This window comes from Triticum dicoccoides, chromosome 7B, assembly GCF_002162155.2.
Source record: "Triticum dicoccoides isolate Atlit2015 ecotype Zavitan chromosome 7B, WEW_v2.0, whole genome shotgun sequence".
Taxonomy (NCBI): Eukaryota; Viridiplantae; Streptophyta; class Magnoliopsida; order Poales; family Poaceae; genus Triticum; species Triticum dicoccoides.
In genome coordinates this window covers 689,735,028-689,744,126 of record NC_041393.1, presented here as the reverse complement: position 1 = coordinate 689,744,126, position 9,099 = coordinate 689,735,028, and the positions used below count along the sequence as shown (strand labels likewise).

Here is a 9,099-nt window from a genome sequence, read left to right as displayed (position 1 = left end):
CGGCCTCTTTTATTCTTGGGATAGTTATCGGCGCACATGATGGAGGCGGAGATGCGGCGGAGAATATAAGCATTGCATTCATATGCTATATTTCCTAATTATAAGAGATGCATAGGATGCCAATGGCTTGGAAGATGAAAATTCAGAGATACACGAATCTCTGGGTCGCCGTCAGTCCACGCGACGCGAGCCTGGCAAGCCAGCGGGCGCATGGCAACATTATTTGGCCCGAAACCACGCGAGGGGCGCGTTGGAAAGCGACTCTCCTCACCGTCTGGATTGAACCTGTCTTTGGCCTAGTTCAGTATTGTTTCTCCGGTTTGCAGTAGCTTCAGACACGGTTTAACAGCACGAGTTGTTGCCTCGTGGATCAAATTCAGACCCCCGACGTTTCAGTATGGTAGATGCGCCCTATGCCAATGCTGTAAAAGATGCATGATCCTACCAAAGTTCCAGACTCCCTGTTATCTGTGTAGCAAATTGGCTGCTCTGGTTTGCAGAAGAAACAGAGGTGCTCTCCCAATGTGTGCCGAGCAACACTGATCAGAAAGACCCAGTACTGCCCTTTACTCCAAGATTGTAAATCAAGTGTCAGCCACATGTAAAACGCAATATACTTCATCACTGAGACTCAAGACAGACTGACTACGAAGACTCTGACGGTCTAGAGCTCGAGTTACAGGGTAACATCCAAGTTCTTTTATAGACATTGCTTAAAATTAACGCTAGCAGCTAACAAAAATAAAAAGTGTAATATGGATTCGAAACTCATTGTCTCAATATATGTACATTATATCACCAATGAATTATCTGCAACTAGGTAACCAGAACTACACAAATCAGCAAGAGGTAAACTTTATAGAATCATTCTTGTGGTTTGACCCCTCATTCACCGCAGGGATTTTACGAGGCCAGTACTAATCACGTTGTTAATCGTCAAAAAGATAGACCAGAGCACTACTTGATTCTTGCAGTGTTATTCTTTCAGCAGATCACATCCTTCCTTCATCACAGGAAATTTTGGAGGCCAAATCATCATAAAGGGGCTGACAGAATACACGCAATCATCCTCTTCTGTTAAATTTGAACTTTCCAAAATTTCCTCCAAGAAATAATCATCCAAGTCCTCAAACATGTGAATTGGTATCATATGACTATCACAAATCTCACGCAAACAAATGGTATTCACAAGGGACCAGTTGGCGATGCGATTGCTATCCATCGTGTGAAGCCAAATGCGAATCTGAAAGTCCTTCACACGGGTTAGATGAACCCCGAAATCGTCGGCATGTGATAGCCTGCCACGCCACGATGACACCTCTTCTGGGAGGTCGACTAACGAAAAAGAAAAGGACATAAGATCTAGCATGAACAACTTTTCTACAATCTCGCACACGGAGGCCAGATTATAGATCTTCCCGTCACTAATCAAACTAGGGAATTGTAGTGAGATGCTAGTTAATTCACTTACAGCCGAAAAATAGATTGCCCAGATATCAACTTGTAACACATACACATGCACAACTGTCTGCTGCCTTATACTCCCTCCGTTCCGAATTACTTGTCGCAGGTATGGATGTATCTAGATGTATTTTAGTTCTAGATACATCCATTTCTACGACGAGTAATTTGGAACGGAGGGAGTAGAAGCCAGCGCCAAATAGATGAAGGACAGGCCATCGCCTCCACCGTTGAGGATGATCTCACGTTCGTAGTATGTGAAGCCATCCTGGAGGCTGGTGTCGGGAACTGGTGGGAGGATGGTCATACATCTCTCAGGATACAGGGGGCAGCGCACAATTCGTTTGGGTTCGCTGGTGTCCACGAAGGATGTGAGGAGGAGGAGGTCGTTCCAGCAATCCACGTACAGCGATCTCGGGGGCTGTCGCTGCCCAAGGTGCCCAAATCGAAGTTTGCGCGACTGACGACGGCGGCGAGCTCGGGGGGCTGAGGCATCTGCACGAAAAACGGGGGCTTGCTGCCCGTTGTGCAGACGTAGAAGCCGAGCAGACTGGGTGGGTGGAGATTGCGGAAGCGGCACAGGAACAAGGGGTCGGAGGCGAGGCAGAGCCAACGCTTGCAGACGAGAGCGGCGCAGACGAGCCTGGTTGGGAAGGCGACGCGGAAGAGGATCTCACCGAGGAGATCGTCGTCGTCGAGAACGGCCGAGGCGGCAGCTACGGCTGGCGGCGGCGGTTGCGGAGTCTCGAAACCATCCATGTTTTGGTGATGCAACTTGGGCCAAAAGAAAAAAGAAGGGGACTGGGTTTCCTGGCCGTTGTATCGAAGCGCTTGATACGATCTGAGCCGTCAGATCGAGCCCTGGAATGACCTGGTCCGTCAGATAAAAAATAGTTACTGCTGCAATGAACAGTTTCACCTCGACTGTGCCACCGCGCGTAAATAGCCAGCCCCGCCGGGGACATTTTCGTCATTTCACTCACAGGGATATAAAAGCCAGCCGCTCCTGTGGAGACGACCTAGCCGCTGCCTTCCTTCTCCCGCACTCACCCCGCCTCCCTCTCCTCTTCCTCTTCCCCTAGCGCCGCCGCACCCGCGCCTCCCTCTCCCCCTAGCGTCGCCCGCACCCGCGCCTCCCTCTCCTCCTCTCGCCCCTAGCGCCGCCACCACTTCCTCCTTCCCCATCGCCGCCTGGCCTCCTCCCCTCACGTTCTCCTCTTTCCACCCTTCCGATCTGGCGCCGCCCAAACCCTAACGCCCCGGCCCGGCCCCGGCTCCCACAGGAGGGAAGGAGGAATGGCGTGGCGAGGCAAAGCCGCACCCGAGGCTGACCAGTAGGCCTCCGCCAAGGCCGCGCCCAAGGCTGACCAGTAGGCCACGGTCACCAAGCGCCCGCACAAGGGAACCACGTCGGGGAAGAAGAAGCCGGCGCCCAAGTCCGTTGCTGCTGCACGCCCTCTCTAGCCGCCTCTCATCGTCCTCACGTTCGGCAGAAGGAGGACGAGGACGTTGAGCGGACATGGGCTATCACTCTCTCCGCGGGCGAGCTCGAGCGCTAGAGCATTAGCGAGGACCTCCGCGAGTTCGTCAACGGCATGACCGTAATCACCTTCCGTGACTTCCCCCTTGCAAGGTACTGTTTACTCGTGGTTCAGTTTTGGGGACTCGGAGCGCTGGATTAACTGATGACATGATTTTGTTTGCACAGATGTGTTGGAGCCGTCGGATGTGTCCACGTTGTTGAATGTGCCTCAGCATCTGAACGAATGGCAGGCTAGGGATACCACTCACGTCCTCTCGCCCGTCAGGATTTTGTTTCCATTAACCATTTCAGTCATGGGAGATTTGGTTTATGTGGCTCTCCATCGATGGAATGCCGATGAATGCACATATGAACATACATACATAGTTCTGTTTTGCTTTAGAATTCAGTGTCAGGTACCATCCCTCCATGAGGTTTTATCCAGTGTCTTTCTCTTTCCTTAATAATTGTTGCACTTTTGATTGAAGAAAACTCTATGGTGGTTGCTGATTTGGAGCTCAGCTAGGGATGCTCTAAATTTCATGGTTGTTGCTTGATGTGGAATGTAAGTATGCTGTCCTTTTTTGTCATAAATTCTTCACCTATTCAAGAGATGAATTTCGTGATAGTTAGAACAACTGAACAAATGTATTGTTTTGTGGTGAACTGATCAACAAAAGAAAGATCAGCAAATAGTGCACCCGCAAGAGCCATATACTGTAGACTTGAGTGATTGTCAGATTCAATGTACATGCGTGTATGTGAATTGGTGTAATTAATTTAGAAAGTCAACTGAATATATAAACTAGAAAGATTAGCAATCTTGTCTCCGTATTAATTTCATTGTGTTAGTCTGGCATGGCATGTACATAATCAGAGGACCACAGTATATAATTAGTTTTATCTGTAGTGATAAACAAACACTGTCACCGAGATCATTTTTCTTGTGCGGGTGCTCATCTAGGCTGACATGTTTCCTGATACAAACTCATTCAACCACGTATAGTATTTCACTGCACATCATGTGGTTGATGTTTAGTTCTTGTTTTTTTTTCAGATGCAACTGGAACCGGCGACCAGCCCTTCCTCGCCCTCAGCCTCAACACCACCACTGACGCCTCCAGGAGCAGTGGGGCATCACCGGTGGCGCCGGCAAGGCAATGGTGAGCGCCCTCTCCTCTTTCCCCTTTTTCCGCTCGTCGTGTGCCGTGTATGTTGATTCTCTTGTGCTGTGCAGGTTGTGGTTAGGCTTTAGTGTCAGGTTCCTCACAGTTGTAGCTGTTGGGGAAACACTGCTATGCTCGCTATCCGGTGGTGGGGTTTGGGCATGCCACTTGTGCTCCTTCGGATTGGCATCGATGCCTCCACGCTCGGAGTCTGCTGTATCTACGGGTTTCTAGGTTCGTCCCTTTCTCTCTGTGCTAGCCCAGGAAGGCATATTTTTCTGAACTGATCAAGGTGTTAACTGATCCAGGTGTTGTCATATGCTCCAGATTTTATATGGCCCATTGTATAAGATGCAGTTTGGATTATTAATCTGGAACAACTATATCATGGAGGTGTTGTTTAAGGTAAATCAAAACTTGAGATGACAAAGATGAAAAATATGAGAGGTTATAAAACTGGCATGTTGACACTGGTTTGTTTGCAGGTTCCCTTGCTAATTTTATCTTAAGCTGCAGTTCTGCATCTTTGGGTAAGATAATCTGTCCAGTGCTTTTTGCCATACAATACCAAGCAAATTCATTTGCATTTGCAGCTATGGACGAACCCTTCTTTTTGTTCTCATGTTAGTGTTAGAGCAGCTACATTTCCCTGTGGTGGGTGACTTATTTACTGAGTTTGTGCTTCAATTTGGTTTAGATTTCCTCCCCTGACTTGCTCTTCTTGTGTAGTTCAACGCTGCATCGCTCAGTTCGTTTGCTTGGTTCCTTTGCTCGGTGCAGGAGGTTAGGAGACCATCAACCGTAAGGAGGAATAAAAAGAAGTTCAGAAGCCAAGGACCATCTTCAACCTGATTTTAGGCATCCTCAAGTAAAGGTAAAACTTCAGATTTGAGGGCACCAACAATTTATTACCTGAATAAAAAAAAGGTTCTTTGCTTGAATATATGTATCTCTCTGGTACATGTCGAGAAAGGATAAAATTAGAAAGGGAAAAGAGGACCCTAAGGTTTTTAATATCATCTTATGGTTGCTTCGAGGCCACAGTTGAGTGAGAGAGAGAAAGAGAGGGAGGGAGGGAGGTTTTCAGTGTGTTCCTGACCATTTCAGTTTTTTCAGCAAGATGGACTCTCTTGACTCTTTTACATCAGAGTAGTGACTAATACATCATATTGTGTCTCACGAAGTAAAAACTAAAGTCCGTGTATATGCGTTGGATGCAAGCAATTATTTTGCTTCATGTACTTCTTTTGAAATACCAAAAGCTTGATCAGTATCTGAGATAGGTACCACGTGTCAAGGCGCACTTTCGATCTTGCCTGCGGTAGTTATTACCTTCAACGGATACCATAGGTGTTGCTACTTTTTTGCTAACATGAATGTCCTTTGTATCAAACGCAATCTACTGGATTATTTGTATGATTACCTGTTGGGAAAATCTGAGAGTGTTCTTTATGTAGAAGCTTGAGGTGGCACAAAGGTCAATAGGCGACATATCAGTAGAGCTTGATCCTGTGGATTCTCCTGAACTAAAGCTTACTGATAAAACAGAGCTTTCTATGCTTGAAAGGGTTTTGCCAATTTACAAGACCCATATGCGTCTCTCTCTGCAAATTGCCTATTTAGTATTCCAAATTTCAGTCAACTATCATACTGGAGAAGCGGCGGCGGATATTTATTCATGTTGGATTTGTACAGTTATGGAATTGTTGATTCAAGCTTTAAAATCCACTCCCTCTGGTGCTCCTCGCACGCATGTCTGCGCCTCCATCCTCCTCCCCATCGGGACCAGGCAGGGGAAGGAGGAGTGCGGGCCACATAGACGACATGGTGACCGAGCTTATTGTGGCGCCGTCGCCGTTCCTTTGGACGCGGTAGAAGGTGCGATGGCAAAAGAGAGAGGAGAGGAGGTCCAGCCATCTGCGGTGCTGCGCCACCGTCTAGAACGAGATGCTCATCCTGCTGCTCCACAACATGGCAGTGTGCAGCTTGCAGAGGCAGACTTCGGGTTGGCATGGTCGTGCTCCCTCCTAGCTTTTCCGCTTTAGGTAACCCACATCTTGGTGCCCTACTCCAGTTTTCTTAAGTGGTTGTAGTTATGTCGTAGCCTGCAACTATAGCATAGATTTGAGTGACTGGATTGTTGTGCAGACTAGAATGTGAAAGTTGTTTGTTTGCAGTGGGTTCGGATCCACATTTGGTTCTGATACTCAAGTTGGTAGTGTACACATAACATTTGTACACATCTCTTTCCAGCTTCATGGAAATATCCATATCTGTTGCTCTGTCTATTTTGTATCCGAATATAATTATTATGATTGCCTGTCGATGCTTCTCCGAATATAGTGGGTCTAAGAAATATGTCTTTTATATAATCGTCCAGTTTGTTCATGTTCACTGTTCTGCAGGGATGAGAGGGCTTTCTAACTGTAATGATGTTCTAGCTAGGAGAAGACGAACTTGCAAACATAAGAGCCAGGTGACGATGAATATTTATTTTGGGACGACGATTTTAATGATGTTCCAGCTAGGAGAGGCAGACTCACAAACACATATGTTATAGACGAACAGTAAATATCGTTTCTCTTCACAAGCATTAGGACTTGATTTTGGTAAATCATGTTACCATTTCTGTGACCTCGGCATTTGGATGACATGCCATCTGAATCGTCTATCATAACTGAACCATTACTATCACAAGCATCTTACTTTCAGAAATTCATATGATGGTTCAGTTGTCTATATTATGTGTGCTATTTGTTACCTCTGAAATATATATTATGTGTGCCCTGTCGTGTTGGTTTATTTTTGGTGCCAAAATGCTGCTGGGCATTTGGTGCGACTGATTGCACTGCCCATTTAGTGTTGTCTGGACATATGCCATGTATTTGACACAACCATGTTATCTATAAAGGCAATTTTCCGCTTCTATGCATTAAACTGATCCATTCTCGGCAACTTTTCTTGCAATAATATATACTTTGTTTATATGTTTGGATAATGGGTTGAGCTTCGGCGGGGGCAATGGCGGCGCTGAATAAAATTTCTTCAGAGTTGGGGATCAACTTGGAATACAGTCTATTCAAGTAAGGATGGTGTGGCGGCGGCGGCGGAGGCATCCTTGTGGTGGACATGTGTCCTCGTGCGATGACTACATGCACTGAAGCGAGTCGAAGGCGCGTCCCATTGCCCAAACACTCGCAGGAGCCAGGCAAAACTTGTTATATAGACAGTCGAAAAGTCGTCTTTCTAAGGCCCCATATGATCAGCGTAGCAGAACAACCACCATCGTTAAAGAGTAGTGTAGATCGAAAGGATCCAACCTGAAGACACATGAACCTAGAGAAACTACAATCAGATCGGAGCAAATCCATCAATGACAGATCCGCCGGAGATACACCTCCACACGCCGACCGACGACGCTAGACGTACCACCGGGACGGGTGCTAGGCGGGAAGAACCTTATTTCATCTTCAGCGAGCCGTCACCATCTTGTCTTGCCAAGCAAGACTCAAACCCTAATAAAACTCGAAGGAACATTTAAAAACGGAGCCCTCCCACTGGCATGTGCTAGGATCCACCATACCGCCACGGCCCTAAGGCCACCCGAATAAAGGCGGGCCCACGACGACGCCGGAGGGAGGCAAAGGAACCCTAGGCTTTTTTAGGAAAGGAGGCGGTTGTCACGCCAAGCATACATTATTGCTAGAGCTCACTATTAGAGCATCACTAGCAGATCCCGTATAAGCTTTCCAACCCTTCAAATCTCATTTGATTTATAGAATACGTGAAAAATTCTGACCAAGTAGATCCTGTAAAAAAAAGGTCCGGCCCGTAAAAACTATACATGTGGCCCGTAAACCCCGGCGTCTCTACTATGTTTACCGGATCCGACGCGTTTGAGTGTTCCTAACTAGTCAATTCCCAACCCAACTCCGCAGCAATCTCTGTCTCTCTCTCTTTGGTCGGCATTTTCCGCGCGCACATCCACTCTTCGACCGCCTCGATATCGAGCAGGGGAATGGTGGCCAAGGGGACCAAGGGGGCCGCTGTGGCTCATCACCACACAAGCTAGCCTGACAAAAATGACGAGGTCGGGAGCTCCGCCATCCGCCCCTCGATAGAGGAATGGCGCCGTACGTAGGCGATGGAGCGCGGCGCCCTCTCTCACAGCGGCGGCCGGAGGGCATGGAGGGAATTTGACCGCCTCCACGACATCCTTTGGCCAACCACCAAGCACTTCCACGAGGTGGAGCCCGAGCTCGCCGAGGCGAAGGAGGCAGTCGCGGTCGGACAAGAAGGCGCCACCGCGCGCGTCGAGGTGGCCAAGGAGGAGTTCAACCTCGTCTTCATCCTCTCCAACTCTGCTATGGAGTTTCATCTCCGTGTCAAGAAGGATCAGCAGTCTAGATTTGGTTCAATCTAGTATGTTTAAGTTTGTGCGATGAACTTCCGGCGAACTATGGTGGCAGGAACTATGTTTTATGTACTACATCTAAATTATGCAATATGGTATGAAGGATCTACTCTGACGCGCCATCGAAATCAGCGCAGCAGAACAACAACCGCCAGAGTTGAAGAGTAATATAGATCGGAAGGATCCAACCTGATGCCACCCGAACGTAGATGAATACGACCAGATCCGAGCAAATCTACCAGTGACAGATCCGCCGGAGACACATCTCCACATGCCCACCGATAATGCTAGACGTACCGCCTGGATGGGGGCTAGGCGGGAAGAACCTTATTTCATCTTGAAAGAGCTGCCGCCGTCTCGTCTTCCTAAGCAAGACTGACCCTAACAAAACTCAAAGGAACATCTAAGAACGAAGTACTCCCACCGGCAAAGTGCTGGGCTCCACGGCGCCGCCATGGCCCTAAGGGCACCAGAGACAAGGCGCACCGACGATGGCGCCAGCGGAAGGCAGAGGAACCCTAGGCTTTTTTTAGGGA

At 48.0% G+C, this 9,099-nt stretch overlaps 1 long non-coding RNA gene across 7 annotated transcripts; it reads left to right on the top strand.

Annotated features, from left to right (window-relative positions):
- Positions 1-2,502: 2,502 nt before the first annotated feature.
- LOC119336865 lies at positions 2,503-6,936 on the top strand. Of its 7 annotated transcripts, none has more exons than XR_005162860.1 (9): positions 2,503-3,094; positions 3,170-3,399; positions 3,472-3,548; positions 4,041-4,146; positions 4,221-4,383; positions 4,458-4,554; positions 4,635-4,679; positions 4,930-5,023; positions 6,555-6,936. It is a non-coding gene; the product is annotated as an uncharacterized LOC119336865 (long non-coding RNA). The 7 variants fall into 7 exon arrangements; XR_005162859.1 differs by adding an exon at positions 5,845-6,194 and having other exon boundaries at positions 3,170-3,548; XR_005162864.1 differs by having other exon boundaries at positions 3,170-3,548; positions 4,477-4,554.
- The last annotated feature ends 2,163 nt before the right edge of the window (positions 6,937-9,099 follow it).